General features: G+C 44.5%; 2 long non-coding RNA genes across 2 annotated transcripts in view; one reads left to right on the top strand and one right to left on the bottom strand.

Moving 5' to 3' along the window:
* The window catches only part of LOC132500085 (uncharacterized), a 169271-nt gene that overhangs the window by 105746 nt on the left and 45386 nt on the right, over window positions 1-18139 (top strand). The window lies entirely within an intron of this gene.
* Window positions 12615-18139, bottom strand: part of LOC132500086 (uncharacterized) — a 148838-nt gene continuing 143313 nt past the window's right edge. The window contains exons 4-5 of the long non-coding RNA XR_009533970.1: window positions 17773-17853; window positions 12615-15006 (exon numbers count right to left, since the gene is read on the bottom strand). This is a non-coding gene — a long non-coding RNA (uncharacterized LOC132500086). The remainder of the gene's footprint in view (window positions 15007-17772; window positions 17854-18139) is intronic.

The raw sequence follows: 18139 nt of genomic DNA, 5'->3' as shown, positions 1-18139 counted from the left end.
CTCACTTCCCTCAAGTGCAACCCTGAGCCTCTGGACCTCCTTCCCGAGCAGCCAGAAGACAACTGGAGTGAGAACGCCCAGGTGTCTCCAGTGAGCCCCTCCTCGGAAAGCCACGTCACCTGCTCAGATGGAGATCCTGGAGATGTCCTGCTTCCTTGGAAGCCTGAGTCGCATGCCATGGTGCTCTGTGTCCCAGCCGCATGCCGCTGCCCGCTGCTGGTGAGGCCAAAAAACGAAGTGCTGGGTGAAGACCACCGGCCCCAATCAACAGGCTCACCGATGTCTGGGAAGGAGCTGCAGCGTGAAACATCTTCACAGTTCCCAGCAAGAAGCTCCTCTTCCCTGGCATCTGCCAGCAGTAGGCCCTGCAAGCGGAAGATTCCCCTGACAAGGGATTGTGGTGAGCGGCCCCCTCCTCCTAAGCTTCCGTGCTTAGCTGCTGCTAAAAACCCAGGCACCTGGCTTCAGAGAATCTCCTGCCCTTGTCGTCAGAATTGCCTCCCAGAAACAGGGTTGATATCCGGCTTGCCTCTAATAGTTCCACACCTTTTCTCTCTGCGGTGCCCTTGTTGACACAGTTAAGTCTCTCTGTCTCAGAACTAGCCCATTTAGCTCCACGTCCCTTAGCGCACCCGACGCACCTACACAGCATTTAAGAGCTTTACACAACTGCGAGGTCGCATCTTTATTTCTTATCGCAGGAACACGACTTGTGTAAACTTTATTTCTCTCAGAACACCTGAATGGGATGCAAAGAATAATCTGATTTCTCTTAACCAGGGGATGAGTTGAAGTGTCCTTGCAGAAGAGACAACAGATGGTGTGAAGCCCAGATCCTGTCTCGCCCAGCCGTGGCTGGAGGAAGCTGTGGATCCAGATCAGGGGCAGAGGGCGCTGGAGAGCGGCGCTCAGTGCACTCCGCGGAGGCGGTCGGCGTTAAGTCCAGCAGGCCCTCCCTTGGGAAAGCGCACACGGCGGGCAGAGCCACCGAGTCCTGCAACGCGCAAGGTTCTCACAGCTCGGAAGGCAGTCGGCCGCGTTGTCGCGGCGCAGCTTCCCCTAGTGATCATGGCCCGCGCGCGGCCTCGGGGACGCTGGCTGCGGATACGATGCCCACAGCCGCCTGCGGGCCCCGCCTCGCCTCCCGGCCCTGCAGCGTGCACAGCACCCGCGTCGCAGCCAGAAGACGCAGGGACACGGCGGCCAGCTAGGCCGGCCCCTCGATGCGGCGCTCCCGCGCCGCCTCCAGCCCGCAACGCCGGCCGTCGGCGCGGACCTCATCAGCCTCCGCGCCGCGGGGCTGCGGTTCAAGCCTGCGCGCTTTGGGGGGAAATTCACACGCTATGTGGAATGTCTTGTTTCCTGGTAAATTCAGCTATATAAAACGTATCAATTTATGGATGAATTTTTATTTTTTATAAATAGAATAGTCCGTGAAACATACATAGGAACTGAGCCATGAAACATTTTCCAAAGATAAATAGTTTACATAAATACTTAAATATTTAAAAGATATTTACTCCCAAAGGTAAACAGTTTTGAAATAAATGTATTTTCATGTTGAGGGAGGGAAACACCTCAGAAGGATGGTTGACACATGTGTGATGTTTATCAGGTGGGAACCATATAAACTCTCAGCTAACACTATATAAATTCTTGTTCTAGTTTTGGTACAGGTGAGAGAAAGAACAGGCAGGTATTTCTCCCACTTTACAGAAGATGACACTGAGGCTGTGATAAGCTTAGCTGGCTCAGTCAGTAAGTCAGTGACATAATCCAGATCACAAATAGGGTCCTTATTTAATGCTCTTAACAGATATGAAACAGAAAAACAAAATAATACAGTCGTGGTCCTAGTCCAGTCATAAGCAAAACATCAATTTTATCTCTTTGAGTCTAGGTACCTAGACGGTTGATATTTAGATGCCTATTAGCCACTATGGTTTGTGTGGCAGGTATGACGGCCTTATATTTCTTTACTCAGTTTCACCTCTACCTCCAAGAGCTCTCATCTGTAAATGGCATGGCTGGTCAATGAGATGAAGATGAATTAGATTGCAAATCAGGCAGTACCACGTCTGGACTGAAAAATGCTGCTTTCAAGTGCTCTGTTCTAAAGGGGGTCTTTATTGTGAGGCTTCTTTCCTGAGGCAGTGGTAGAGATTTCCGTCCTGGACAGTGCCTTGTGAAACCCACTGTGCATTTTGGGGACCAGTTTGACCTTGTCCCTGGGGAAGCCATTGTCACTTAGGAGATAATTCTCCCATTCAGTCATAGCCACTTGCAGGGGCCCTACATCCATCGATTGCATAGCTTGAGCATTTGTGCTCGGGTCAGGAAAGGGTTTGCCTTAAGGTCATTGGTCCTTCTTTAATTTAAAATTGTTTTTTCTATTATTTATTTATTTAGTTTTCAGTTAAATTTTATTGGCGTGTAGTTGCTTTACAATGTTGTGTTAGTTTCTACTGTACAGCAAAGTGAATCAGCTATAGGTATACGTATATTCCCTCTTTTTTTGTATTTCCTTCCCATTTAGGTCACCACAGGGCACTGAGTAGAGTTCCCTGTGCTCTAGAAAGGTTCTCATTGGTTTTCTATTTTATACATAGAATCAATAGTGTATATATTTCAATCCCCATCTCCCAATTCATCCCACCCTACCTCCCTCCTTGGTATCCATGGATTTGTTCTGTACGTCTGTGCGTTGGTCCTTTTTGGAAAAGGGAAAACCACATAAAAATTGCATTATGTTTAAATACATCACTCAGTCTAGAGAAAGTAAGAGATGGGAGAAAGCTTAATGGCTAAGAAACTAGATTTTAGAGGTCAGAGACCTTTGTCTGGGTTTAAATTTGTGCTCTGCCAATTATTGGCTGAATGACTCTGGCCACGTTGTCAAGTTCTCTAAACTCAACGTCCTCATCAGTAAACTAGGGATAATAACAGCATCCATTTGACAGTGCTGCAGTGAGGGCTGAGCAAGATCATCCGTGGAAGAGCAGAGCTCTTTTAAGAGCTGGATTTTAAGAGCTCAGCACGCATGTATAAGGCACCAACTGTGTTCTAAGCCCTGGGTCCACAGACGAATGAAAATCACTATCTAGAGGAAAATGTGGACAAATGAGTAGAAGGTGCAGGGAGAGGCAATGATAATGGGAGACCCATGATCCTCAAGGTGGGAGGCTCCTTGGGTTCCATGAAGCTTCAGCTTCCTCCTGAGGGATGAACAGAGTGTTTTAGGTGAAGGAGATAGAGAAGGACATTCGGGGCAGAGGAGACATTAGGTGGCTTACATCACTTTTACAGGGAATAGAACTCACCCCAAGCGTGCCTCTTCTACTTTGAAAACATGAATGTAACCCAAATCAATCAAGCAACAATCCAGCTCTGCTGTGTCCTGAGAGTGAGGGGGGTGGAGAGAATAACTTGAATGAGAAAAGACCTCATCCCACCAGACCAGGGTCTGGTTCCACTGTCTTCATTCAGTGCCCTCCCCTCTTTGGAGGTTGACATGATTTTTGTAGCATCCTCTCCTCTCTCTTCCCCGGTCCTCTGTCCACCCCCTGGATGTTCTGTCCCCTCGGCTGCATCCCTGTTTCTGGTTTAGTGTCTCCCATCTCATCCCCAGAGGAAACTCTGGTCCAATCCCAAGCCCTTCAGCATTAATACCTGCTCATCTCCAGCGACTTGCCTCTCGCTTTTCAGCCATTTGTTCGTATTTCCTTTAAGTTGTCACTTGAAATCTTTCTATCCCCAAGTTTGATTCTGAGAAGAATGCAATCATCTAAAAAGTTTGTTTGGGAGGTGATCCTGGAAGCCCTGAGTGGAGGGAGCAAGTGATACAGGGAAGGAAAGGAAGCCAGTAAAGGAAGCAGAATGGAGCAGTTGTCACTGTGGGTAACTAGGGCTTGACCCTGCTGGGACCTCTGGAGACAGGGTAGAACAGGTCCCAGAGTGTCTCCTGAGGAGTGAGGAAACGGGGGTCTTCCTGTACCAACTCCAGCCTGTCATCGCTTGGGGCCACCCACAGAGTCTTAACTCGCCGTGACCTGTGGCCACCAAAGGAGCCCTCAGGCAGCAAGGGGCAGCTGCCAGCACAAAGAAGCTCTCCATGAGCAGTGCCCAGAGAGGTGAGTCCTAAGGACACCGGCAGCACCTGCCGCACTAAGCTTTGGTCATCTGGCCTCTCTTCTTGCCTCTAATCACCCCCCTCCCTTACACTTAACGTGCTTTTGTTGCAACCACCAATCCACTTAAGCACAAATGTCCGTGCACCTGGGAACTGAAGGCTTAATACCCATATGTCACCTTTGCAATGTCTCAGGCACCACTCCCCTTGCCCCTTCCCTTCTCAGTTCAACCTTATCACCTCTTCCTGGACCACAGCGCTAGCCTCCTAATTAGTCTCCCTGTTCCTGCTCTCTCCATGCTCCGCCTCCTCTTACGTACTGTCGCCAGAGTAATGCTCTGAATGCAGAGCTCACACTTGTATTCCCCCTGCTCTCCTTCCAAAAAGAAAAAAATCTTCTGGAAGTATGAAATTACTGCTCAGCCTAGCATTTCAGATTCTTTCAAATATGGGCTCTATCTATATTTACAGCTTTGTTTTCCTACTGATTTCTTCAAAGTTATGTGCATTCCCTACCACTACCTGTTGCCTGAACTTGCCCTGTATTTCCCTGTCTGTGTGACTTTGTCCCCTGTTTTTGAAATACCTGCCCCGTATCCCACCTCCCACCATCTGTTGGTTGAAACTGTAACTGTTTTCACAGTTTACCTCCAAGGGCAACTCCTCCATGAAGCTCTCCTGAGTTCTCCCTTCTTTGCCCCTTGTATTCTGACTTCCCTCCATGGCTCTTGCCCCGTTTTGCCATGTATTGTTGTCATTCCCTTGCTGTGTTATAAGACCCCAGAGGAAGAGAGGAACCAGCACACGGTGCTTTGCACATGGAAAATATTTCTTGAATATAATGGATACGTCAACTTTATTACCGGAGGGTATATTTTCAAGGATAGATTCAACTTATCAATAACTTTTAAATACATACACATGAAATACGTTTTGCCCAGATAGAAATGGGATCGTCTGACTTGTTTCATTTAGATGACAGACACGCACACAGTGGGTATTATTGTAAAGCACTAAGCGGGAGTCATAACATTATTCAATATGCCACAGGTTCCAGGTGCTGTATCAAATGTGTCCCAGACATGATTAGCTCAGGGATAGGTAAAGGCTAATTTGCTTCTTCTGAGTTTAACTGCAGGAATAAAATACAGAACGTCTGGTACAGACAGACCCTTTCCCCCCACTCATAGCCACCACCACCCTCAGCTGCCAGCTGGAATCATATCCCCAAGAAAGAGCAATCCTGCCCCAAAGACCTGGCCAGGGGCAGCCCTAGGGCATGAGTAGGCTCTGCCTTGGGCACACATTCCCTTTTATAACCACTCTTTGGACATCCTTCTTCCAACATTCCTTACACAGGGGTTTCTTAACATGTAGCGCATGGACCACCTACATCAGAATCACTTTATTTGGAGGAGTTGTCACTAAATATTCAGATTCCAAGCCTCTACTACCATGCCTACGAAATAAAAATGTTTGATGGTAGCATCTGGGGAATGTTGTCTTATTTTTTTTCCAGAATATCCCTAGTGATTTTTATGCACACCCAAATTAGAAAACCCTTGCTTTAAAGGTGTCTTACTTTGGAAGTGGGACCACTCTATGCCTGTTTCTTACCTGGCTGGTTGAACTTCTCCATATGACTGTAAGCAAGGTCTGTGATAAGTGTATTGTCATTTTAAGAAAATGTCACAAACATTTATAGAGGAGTTTTGATCACCCACATCATTATATAGGTTCAGAATGGAAACAAAATAATTGGAGGTAGCTGGGAGAGAAGTTAAAAAGGATCAAAAAAAGGAAGAGAAGGCAGGTCAACAAATAAAAAGCCCGCCGTTTCCAGTGGTCTCAGGGTACTTCTGTTGACCCATTTTGGAACCTGTTAATTCATAACGTTAGCTTCGTATCACAGGCAGCTCCTTATCACCATGTGAGCTAGACATGCTCCTTTGTATCAATGACTCACCCTTACACATCACAAGCCACGTCTTTACCAGCCTTTGAAGAGACCCTCTTGAGCTGCTGATGCTCAGAAACCAGAACTATTGCTGGCTGACAGCTCTGCCCCCTGCCTCTGTAAGATCCCTTGTCCCGGCTCCTGCAGATTCTGCAGATGCTTGCAGAGCCCTTCTCATCTGATACTGCTTCTGTCCTTTGTAAACTGTAGGAACAGTCACTATGGTAGAGCCTTAGCCCCTTATCATAAAGCACTGTCCCTTAGAAATTGCTAGAGGTTCTAGCTTTTTCTTTTTATCGAGACTCTTCCTTTCTTTAGAGATGCTGCTGCTCTCTTTCATCTCTGTCTCTTACTAGAGGTAACTTGGGAATAAAGTCATTGCAGAATCAGGAAGGTGGGTTGGGGGAAATGATTTTGGTTTTAGAGCTCGGCTGGGGAAAATGCATCTTTGCACACGCAGTTCACATTTGGAACATGTGGTTCTAGAAAAACAACTTTTAGTACTTGCAGAGCATCTATATACAGTTTAGACTGGCCACTGAATATAAGTCATTATTTCTGTGGGAAATACAATCGGAGTTCTAGAGCAATGCTTCTCAAAATTTAACATATACATATTGATTAGGGGGTTTTGTTAAATGTAGACCTTGATTCAGAAGTTCTGGAGAAGAGCCTGAGGTTCTGCAGTACTCACAACCTCTCATGCTGCTAGGCTCTAGTTTGTACTTAGAAAAGAGAAGTTCTAGACATGATATATGGGCGAATTTGGTGGATGCAGTCTGTTCTTTAGCTTGCAGGGTAGTGTGCTGGAATGAACACTGGGCTCAGCCTCAGAAAGGCTGACTTCGGGTCTTCGTACCATGTCTTGCTGGGCCAGCTTTGGCAGTTCATATTATCTCTGGGCCTCATCCGTAAATTGAGGACATTGACCTGGAATGATCTTAACGGTCCCTTCCAGCCCTCTGGCTCTATGGTTAGTTTTCTTGTCATTCGTATTCAGAGCAGCATCTATGGGCAGAAGAATTATTGTAGCCCACTCTAGATGGTAAAATGACTTGTTGTGGGCTAGCGCCCCTCATCAGAGATCATCAACAATGATGAGAGCAAATGAGTGCAAAACTTTTCTCCACATGCAAGCTAATTATGAACATCTTTGACAGGTCATGTTCTGTAGGAAGGAAGTGACAAGGATTATTCATTTAAATGTAGGGTCAATGGCTCAGCTTTCTTATTGTCCCTGAATATTCATAGGATGCTGTATATTACCAAAACCTTTAAAGTAACTTCACCAAGACATTTTTGTGGCTAGTCATCTTTCCCTACCTCTCAGATCATTCGTTTGCAATCTGCCTTTAGCATCTTCTTCCTATGGCCCACCGGAATGGTTGGCCTTTCATGGGGTTCTGTTTTCAGACTTTTTTCTACTCATGTACACCCTAAGCAGAGGGTCCGTGCTCCTGATGACTTCATGACTGTAGCATCTTGCACAGGCCTCTCCCTGGATGCTCTACACAGACCCTCGAGACCAAGGCATTCAGAAATGAATTCATGTTTCTTTCCCTCTATGCTAAAGCATAAACAGTTTTTAAGAGATCCTCCAAGCTTCCCATCATCCATTCAATCATCCTGACCAGATGGTTTCGGAAACCTCTACTCCCATATCTGGTGAGTGGCCAAGAGGCATTCCACCTACTAAAGAGCTCGTCACACATCTCTTCCTTCCTCTTCATCCCCACTGTCACTGCCTTGATTCAGACTCTCATCATTCATCACTAAGACCATTGTAATAGTCTCATCAGTGCTTTCACCACTCTCTGTGCCTCAAGTCATGCCCCACCTCCCTTTGATTTCCTGTCTGTGGAGTAATCTTCATCAAACCCAAATATGATTAGGCTGCACCTCTTGCCAAGACTCACAGCCCCCTCATCACTGACATGATAGGAACATCAGTGTTCCCTACCTGGTCCCTGCCTACTTTCTGTAGCATCCTCTTCCGTTGCTCTTTTTCAGGAGCCTAGGCTCTGGCCACACTGCACCAGCTGAGCTGTTGCCTGACTGGAAATCTCCAAGCTTTTTCCCTCTTTCCGACTTGAAGAGCTCCAACTCTTTCCTTGTGTCCCAGTGCAAATATGACTGCCCTTGAGAAACCTTACTTTTATTTTTTACTGATGTACAGTTGATGTATACTATTACATAAATGATAGGACAATATAGTGATTCACAACTTTTAAAGGTTATACTCCATTTATAGTTATTATAAAATACTGGCTATATTCCTCATGTTGCACAATATATCCTTGTAGTTCAGTTTATACCTAATAGTTTGGACCCTCTAATCCCCTCCCCACGGGTAACCCCTAGTTTGTCCTCTATATCTGTGAGTCCGTGAGAAGCCTTTATAGATAACCTTCCTCTCCCTCAGCTAATTAGGCCCTCCCTCCTCTGTGCTCTGATATAACCTATGTAATGACTTCACATGAGTGTTGGATAGGTAACCACATCATCACATAACACATACCGTTAGAATGTGAGCTCCTTGCAAGCAGGGACACTATACCATCCATCTTTATGTCCCAACAACCAGGACAGGCTAGTTGATGATGCTAGTTCCTAAACGTTGACAGAGTGAATAAATAAATAAGAATAGTTTCTTGGGGCTTCAGACCATACTAGGAAGGGCCACGTTAGGTGGTTGGGCCCTGCACGAGGACTCCTGGCTGAGAGCCTGGTGGCTGGTTGTGGGATTGCATAGGCATGGGTGGGGAGAAGGGGGGTATGCCCATAAAGACGTGGTATAGGCCAGCAGCAACCCTGATACCAGGAGAAGGGTGAAAGAATCATTCAGCCATAGGCTGGAAGCTTGGCCATTCTGGAGGTGAAATTACAGGAGGACAGAGAACACAGCGATAATTCCTTAAGAAATCAGTGGCAGGATAAATGTGAACCTTTTGGGAAACATATTGACAGTCACGAAGACTCTGCTGAACCACGCAGGGAATACATTACTAAATAATGTTGCATGGGCCACACACTGTGTTGGGATATTTTATGTATTTCATCTTGTCTCATTCTTATAGTAATCCTAGGAAAACAGATAATATTCCCATTTTACAAGTGAGTCACTTCCTCCAGATCAAACTGTTAGCAAATGACTGAGCTGGGGTTTGGGTCAGCTTTCTAATTTATATCCAGATGTCTTTCTACCAGAGAAAAGCAGGAAATCTGAGTGCTAGTTATGACTCTTATTAACTAGTGTGCTAACTAAACTATTCCTCCGTTTTTGTAATCTGTAAAATTCTTTGACTTCATTGTGGGTTGTCTGTCGTTTCCAATATTTCATGGTGCAAAAATAGTCATTCTATCTGCCACTCAATCCATCTAGCATATGGTAAACATTTCAATGTCTGTCAAATAGTTGAATGCATGAATGAATCAATGAATGTCGTCGATGACGTAGAAGACATTCTTTCTTTGGGCACCTAACATCATTAAGAGATAGGGTATCTGAAGGGCTAGGAATAGTCGTTAAATGATGAAGAGGATATGCCCTCAGGTCTATACTATCCCTCAGGGGCTCCTCCCTAAGAGGAAGGAGGGAGCTTGCTGTGACAGAAAACAAAGTGCTGTGGCTTTATCATGACTTACAAATATTTCTCTTCAGTTTATCTGTAGAAGTGTGCATGCTAGCGTATCATCATTGCTAGTGTAATTAGCATTTCCTGTAAAGCAGGTCCAGTGGTGAGGAACTCAGCCTTTTTGGCCTCACGTCTCTTGTCTAAAAAATGAGGAAATGGATGAGTGAAGAAGCTCTTCCAACAACTGGGCTGAAGCCAGGAGTGTTATGGTCTCTGTTGAAAAGCAAAAGCCATCAAACAGTAGTCACAGTTGCTGCGCGCTTCAGAGCCCACCCATCTCTACCAGAGTGAAGCGGCGTAGCCCCTGCGGCTGTGGCTTCTGAATGCCAGCCACCAGCAGAGCAGGTTTCTCTGTTCTTTGGAGCTTCTCAACGTCTGGTCTCCACGTGTCTCCTTCTATTAACCCCTTCTTACCACTCCACTGGGTCTCCAGTAAGTCTTACAGTAGATCTTGTGTAAGTCAAAAAGACCTAAGACTTTCTCTTCAGGAAGGAAGAATCAAACCCTGGATGTAACATTTTTTGAGCTGGGTTTCAACCAGCTGTGTAAGCAAATTATGCAAGAGGCTTCTGAGAAGCTAAAGGTATTCTGCAGCAGAGTAACCCCTGTCTAAAGTAAGCACTCTTCAAAAATCCTATTCGTTGGAGACGTTGAATGTTATTCCTGTTTTTTGATTGTTTTTCTTTTTATAGGAGCAGTGTCTTTTTTAGGATCGTTTTGCTATTTCATGTTGTGTTCCACAGTAATTTATTTAGAAATGTTCTAGATAGAGCCTGCACGACCCAACGGAATTCTACGGCTCATGAGAACACTTTGTTCTAATCAACATCTTTCATCAACTTAAGACAAATGGAGGAAAAAGACAATTCATCAGGTTCTTACTCTGTGGCCTCCAGGTACAATTCACAAAGGAGCCTGGATATTACCATGGTTCCTATAGCTCAGGTTTGTCCTGGAGAGTTGCACAGACCAGATGATAGGCATTTAAACTGTATAATCTCTAAGAGCCTTCCAGCTCTGACCTTGAACCTTCTTCTCTGCTCTGTGACAGCTTAAGCTTTTTCCAGTGTCAGGTGTAGGCGAAATCTTCCCATGCTCAGGCACACTCATGCACAAAGCTTGAACTCCAGCTTGTTTGATTGCTAAAACACTTTCTGTTAAGTAAAAAACGAAGGACATAAGATGCAAAGACCTGAGACTCAGAACATGGGCTATGAAGCTTTTTCCTTTTTGCTCTTGGGGAAAGTTTAGAAACTGGAGGCCACTTAGTCTCTGATGAAGTAAGAAGCGCAAAGGGACACCCCTGGAAAAGAAACGAGGAAGGCGTGGACCACACAGTTCTGCCGGCAGCTGCCTGTTTATTCTCCTTTGTGCTAAATGGGCTGTGTGGCCGGAAGATGGGATGGATTGGTCTCATGATTCAGTACACCTAAGAATGGGCCTGACTACAGCTGGACCTAAGTAAGAACCCTGAAGGTCCAGTTTTGTAGGTGTTTTCTTCACTAATTCTTATTTCTGAGGTGGATTTAGAGCTTAGAGTTTCCACCAGTTAAGCAATAGATCAAACATTTATTCCTTCTCTAAAATATTATTATACAAACTTTTAAACGTATAGCAAAGTTGAAAAAATTTTACCGTGAATATCACTATACCTATCTCCTGGATTTCACCATTAACACATTAACTCATTAACTTAGAAGAGAGGTACTCCTGGCTGTCGGAACCTGGAACCTACTAGCCAGCCAACTAGTTCTCTTTTTCTTTCGGCAGAGGTTTCTCTTCTCACCAGGCGCCTGAGGGTGTATATTACATGCGGGGAATCTGAATACAGCCAGAGTGGGAGGGAGGATAGCTCACCGAGTCACGCTAATAGAGTCCAAGCTTAAAAAGAATATATAGAGCTATCTGAATGTCCAGAAAGGAACCAGCCAGACTTTTATGGAGGGCAGGAGACCTGTCTACTCTTAACAGGGGAAAAGATGACATGTGAAGTAGCAAGGTTTTTCTGGGCTTCAAAACGTGTTTTGCTTTTTCTATTAAACCCGTTTATCTTCTCAAGTTAAACCTTAATAAAAACTTACTTTCAGAGAAAAAAAGTTTAAAAATTGGATGAAAAATAGGATTCAGACTAGCCGGATATCTTAAATAAAGGACTACTGCCATTCCTTAGTGGGTTTTGGTATTAGTAAGTCAATTCCGAGGTGAAAAATTCTCATTTAAAATGGATAACCAACAAGGACCTTCTGTACAGCACAGGGAACGCTGCTCAATATTATGTAACAGCCTAAGTGGGAAAAGAATTTGAAAAATAATAGATACATGTGTATGTATAACTGAATTGCTTTGTTATACACCTGAAGCTAACAACGTTGTTAATTATCTCTACTCCAGTATAAAGTAAAAAGTTTTAAAAAAAAGAAGGTTGTCTTTGGAAATACAAGCTATCATTGCTATTATTAAAGGTTTGTATGAAATTTCAAAAAAAAAAGAAGTGAAAAAGTCTCACTGTAACATAATCCTGCTGATAAATTACAGGGATAGTTTGTGATAGTAATATTTGCCATATCTGTCTTATCATGTGTAACATTACTATGTATGTGAGTGTTCCTTGCCCAGGGAGAGCTCGCTGGTTGAGGTGGCCCCCTCCTGCACACATGGCTTAGGAGAGACCAGCACAGGACCCAGTGGTTGCTTCCACAGTGTGTCCAAGTGTGTCCCAGCACGCCAGAGTTAGGAGGGAGGTGACACAGGAAAGGAATGACCACTTCCCGGATAACAAAGCATGTACTGTTGCAGAGTTTATTTACTTGCCAGGTGAGGAAACAGAGTCTATTAAAGAAATTCTCTGAGTTGTTCACCGAGAGGGAACAAACAAGACGATTTACATGTTAGAAAATGATCGAAAGTTTACACTTTGGACAGGGCAGGATGAGTCCTAGAGTCTGTGCGCGGCTGATTCAACAAAGTCTACTGTGCAATGGTAAGACTCTTCACTTGGATCCAGGAAGATTCTGGCATATTGAGCATTCCAAGTTCCTAATCATTTATCAGCTTAGGCCAGTGGGTGACTCAAAGTTTGTGGTTGTTCAACAGCTTCAGCTGCGGTGAAACAAAGCATTACGTTTTGTTATTGCCTGGGCAAGTTCTGTTCTAAGTGGAAAGTTTTCCTTTTGCAGTACGCGGGCCTCTCACTGCTGTGGCCTCTCCCGTTGCGGAGCACAGGCTCCGGACGCGCAGGCTCAGCGGCCATGGCTCACGGGCCCAGCCGCTCCGCAGCATGTGGGATCCTCCCGGACCGGGGCACAAACCCGCGTCCCCTGCATCGGCAGGCGGACTCTCAACCACTGGGCCACTAGGGAAGCCCTCTGTAATTGACTTCTAATTTCATAGCATTGTGGTTGGAAAAGATGCTTGATATGACTTCAATTTTCTTTAATTTTCCAAGGCTTGATTTGTGACCCAAGTTGTGATCTATTCTGGAGAATGTTCTGTGTGTACTTGAGAAGAAAGTGTATTTCTTTGCTTTTGGGTGGAATGTCCTAAAAATATCAATTAAGTCTATCTGGTCTATTGTGTCATTTAAAACTTGTGTTTCCTTATTTATTTTCTGTCTGGATGATCTGTGTATTGGTGCAAGTGGGGTGTTAAAGTTCCCCACTATTATCGTGTTACTGTTGATTTCTCCTTTTATGGCTGTTAGCATTTGCCTTCTGTATTGAGATGTTCCTGTGTTGGGTGCATAAATATTTATAATTGTTATGTTTTCTTCCTGGATTGATCCCTTGATCATTACGTAGTGTCCTTCCTTATCCCTTGTAACAGTCTTCATTTTAAAGTCTATTTTATCTGATATGAATATTGCTATTCCAGCTTTCTTTCAATTTCCATTTGCATGGAATATCTTTTTCCATCCCCTCACTTTCAGTCTGTATGTGTCCCTAGGTCTGAAGTGGGTCCCTTGTAGATAGCATATATATGGGTCTTGTTTTCATATCCATTCAGCCAGTCTGTGTCTTTTGGCTGAGGCATTTAATCCATTTACATTCAAGTTTATTATCAATATGTATGTTCCTATTACCATTTTCTTAATTGTTTTAGGTTTGCTTTTGTGGGTCTTTTTCTTCTTTTGTGTTTTCTGCTTAGAGAAGTTTCCTTAGCATTTGTTGTAAAGCTGGTTTGGTGGTGCTGAATTGTCTTAGCTTTTGCTTGTCTGTAAACGTTTTAATTTCTCCGTCAAATCTGAATGAGATCCTTGCTGGGTAGAGTAATATTGGTTTTAGCTTTTTCCCTTTCTTCACTTTCAATATGTCCTGCCACTCCCTTCTGGCTTGTAGAGTTTCTGCTGAAAGATCAGCTGTTAACCATATGGGGATTCCCTTGTATGTTATTTGTTGCTTTTCCCTTGCTGCTTTTAATATTTTTTCTTTGTATTTAATTTTTGATAGTTTGATTAATATGTGTCTTGGCATGTTTCTCTTTGGGTTTATCCTGTATGGTACCCTCTGTGTTTCCCAGACTTGATTATTTCCTTTCCCATGTTAGGGAAGTTTTCGTCTATAATCTCTTCAAATATTTTCTCAGACTCTTTCTTTTTCTCTTCTTCTTCTGGGACCCCTATAATTCACATGTTGGTGCATTTAATGTTGTTCCAGAGGTCTCTGAGACTGTCCTCAATTCTTTTCATTCTTTTTTCTTTATTCTACTCCCTGACAGTTATTTCCACCATTTTATCTTCCAGGTCACTTATCCGTTCTTCTGCCTCAGTTATTCTGCTATTGATTCCTTCTAGAGTCTTTTTAATTTCAGTTACTGTGCTGTTCATCGCTGTGTATTTGCTCTTTAGTGCTTCTAGATACTTGTTAAATGTTTCTTGTACTTTCTCCATTCTGTTTCCGAAGTTTTGGATCATCTTTACTATCATTACTCTGAATTCTTTTTCAGGTACGTTGCCTATTTTGTCTTCATTTATTTGGTCTTGTAGGTTTTTACCTTGCTCCTTTTTCTGTAACACATTTTTTTGATCGTTTCATTTTTTTTTTTTTTTTGGATGGGTGGGGCTGTATTCCTGTTTTACTGGTTGTTTGGCCTGAGGTGTCCCTCACTGGAGTTTGCAGGCATTTGGGTAGAGCTGGGTCCTGGTGCCGAGATGAGGACGTCTGGGAGGCCTCACTCCGATTAATATTCCCTGGGGTCTGAGTTTCTCTGTTAGTCCAGCAGTTTGGACACAGCACTCCCACCACAGGAGCTCAGGCCAACCTCCAGCCTGGGAAGCAAGATCCTGCAAGCTGCGTGGTGGGGCAAAAAAAAAAAAAAAAAAAAAAAAGAAAAAAAGGAGCAATATAATAATAAAGAATAAAAAATAAAATAAAATTAGAAAGGTAAAAAATATATTAGGAAAACTAAAAATATAATTGAAGGAACTGCAACAAGGTAACAAAACCTCAAGAGAAAAAAAAAAGGAGGGGGAGGGAACAAGCCAAAATGAGCAGAACAATAACAAAGTATAAAGAATAAAATAAAATTAGAAAAATAAATGATTTATTAGAAAAAATAGAAATATAAATGAATCGATAACAACAAGGTAAAACAGAACCCCAACCTAGAAGAAGAAAAAACAAAAAAGACCTTGGTATGGGAGGCAGAGTTTAGAGTTGTGGAACTTAGGCAAGGGTGGGGTTTAGGGTGGGGCGGGGCCTAGGGGGTGACGTTTGAGCATGGGGCGGGGCCTAGGCTCAGGACCCACGCAGCTGGAAAATGTTTTGGGGGCAGGGCCTAGGCGGGCCGATGTTCATGCGTGGGGCGGGGCCTCTGCTTAGGACCTGCGTGGAAGGGGAGAGGCAGCACCTCAAAAGTGGGGGGTCTCCAGAGTGTGGAGTTCCAGAGTTTGGAGGTAGGGCCCTGGATGAGGGTGTGTGTTTGGGGTTTAAGCCCAGCCCGGTTGGAGGGGGTCTCTGAGTGCAGAGTTAGGGCCCTGAGTGGGAGTGCAGGGGCGGGGCTGGGGCTCTGTGCAGCAGGAGGGAGGCTCGGAGGGCAGAGGATTAGGCCTGGGAGCCCAACAGGCTCCCGGGCACCTAAGACAGGGAAAGCACTGGCTGCGTTCCCTTCCTTTCCTTCACGCCCCTCCCCCACCACCTCCCCCAGGGTCTCCCCAGTCACTGCTGGACCCCTAACTGTGGGTGGGTCCCGCTGGGTGTAGGAACTCCTCCCCTCCCCCAGCCGCCCCTCAGGGGTGCCGGTCCTGGAGGTCCGGCCTTTACTTTTGCTCCCCCTTCCCTCCCTCCCACTGCCCCAGGACCCGTGTGGCTGGAGGGGGCCTTGGTGGGCAGAGGGTCAGGCCTGGGATCTCAGCAGGTTCCTTGGGGTCCAAGTGGGCAGGAGAAACCTGGCCACGCTCCCTTTTGATCCTCTGCCCTCCCAATGGTCCCCCAGTTTCCCTCTTCAGGCGTGGGATCCCTTCCCCTCCCCCAGCCGTCCCTGAGGTGTGCCAGTCCCGTCCCACCTCCACTTCTCCTCCCCCCTCACTCCCCTCATGCCCCACGTCCTACCCGGTCACTGGGGGTTCCTCCCATCCCCTTAGGTGTCAGTGGTCCCCCACCGGTGCCTGGTAGGTGCCCTAGTTGTGAGGAGATGTGAATTCCATGTCTTCCTCGTCCACCATCTTGACTCTCCCATAGTCTACAGTGGCACATCTGTTACGATTGATGATTCTACACTGACACATCATAATCACCCAAAGTCCATAATTTATTTATGTTTCACTCTTGGTGTTGTACCTTCTATGAGTTTGGACAAAGTTTAATGACATGTATCCATCTTTATGGTATCAGAGTGTTTTCACTGTCCTAAAGGTCAGATGTTTTTAAGGTGGCAGGTCTGATTGCTTCAGATCCTATGTAAAGTGGCATAAAGATAAAAAGGGTGTAATTGAACTGTGTTAACTAGACTGATATGCAAGTGGAATAACAAAGAAGTAGGGGAGGATGTACAATTGGTGCCTGTGTGTGGGCTTCATGGGCCAGTCTCACTGGCTTCAGCAAGAGGCCTTTGGGAATCCAGACTGGAAAGGAAGAAAGTGGTATCCGTTGCATGGAGGCCTAAAGAACTGCTTCATAATTCCAGGAAAGACACCTTCTAAGGATTCTTAGAGGAATCTGAAAGGGCTGGAGTCATAGAAATGCTTTTTGGGTTACATTAAACACAACCAGATTTTTACCCTAAACTGCTGTGTTTACATAAGCAAAGAGCAGATAAACTTTATGCAAGTTTATGAATTGTTTTCTCCTTGATGACAGAATCCTGTTGCTTTTTTCAGCAAAGTAATAAAATAGTTTTAATGAAACCAATAGAAATGATTCCCCCTGCAGACGTGTGGTAATCCTCAGCTTGTGACCCAAGGCTCTGCAGTTCTGGGTTACTGAGTAAGGGAATTATTTCGTATTATGTTAGATGCAAAGGGGATTCCCCAGTGTTCTGTGATGGCGACAGAAACATATTAAGAACCACAAATAAAAATAGCAGCATAATTAAATATAACATAAAAGTTAAGAAGTTCAAACCTCAGCTTGTTCTATCCTTCGTCCCGAGACCTCTTGACAGAAGCGTGTCAGAAGTTTTGCTTTTTGAAGAAATCTCATTTTAATGTTTTAAATTAAAGGCAGACCATTTTTGTGGAATTAGCACAACTTTGAAGTAATGAGAATTATGCTACTTTGATTTGCTTTTTCCCTGAAGATTTTTTTTTTTTAATCTGACATAACTACATTACATTACAGGCACCAGGTCATTCATCCAATGCCAGGGGCTTGGGGCAGTTGAAAGGGACACAGAGACCCCCGTGTGTATCACATTACCTACAGAGTGTCCTATAGAGTGTCTACCATTCTGTGGACTCTGGTCAGGACCCTGGTTCAAGCCCGACTGACAAATTTCACAGGTTTTTATTAGTTTCAATATTAGAATATCTTCTTTTTCGCTTCTTTCTTTCACCTACTTCCTATCATCAGTGCCACCCTCATAACTAACAGGGCAAGAGAGACGATCCTGATGCTTACCGGTTCAGGAGGCTTGTCTTGTCTGATGTATCATGATACGCCAATAAGTTCAGCATGCTGCATTTCCCCCTCTTTTGTTAACTGAGGCATAAAATGCATAAAATGAGGTATATTAATTGAAACATATATTTTAAGGAGTTTTTACATATGTATACACTTGTGTAACCACTACACAGATTAAGATATAAAATATTTCCAGGAGGTTTCCTGACGCCCCTTGCTGGTTAATGCCACCATCCTAGAAGTAACCATTTTTCTGACTTCTCTACATACAGAATGCTTTCCTTTGCATCTGGCTTGTTTTTGCTCAACACCAGGTCTGTGAGCTTTATCCAAGTGTTTCATCCATGAGCAATTTGATTTTTTT

The sequence above is a fragment of the Mesoplodon densirostris genome, chromosome 12, assembly GCF_025265405.1.
Source record: "Mesoplodon densirostris isolate mMesDen1 chromosome 12, mMesDen1 primary haplotype, whole genome shotgun sequence".
Taxonomy (NCBI): Eukaryota; Metazoa; Chordata; class Mammalia; order Artiodactyla; family Ziphiidae; genus Mesoplodon; species Mesoplodon densirostris.
The sequence above is the reverse complement of the archived record's forward strand: the minus strand, read 5'-3'. Positions and strand labels throughout refer to the sequence as shown.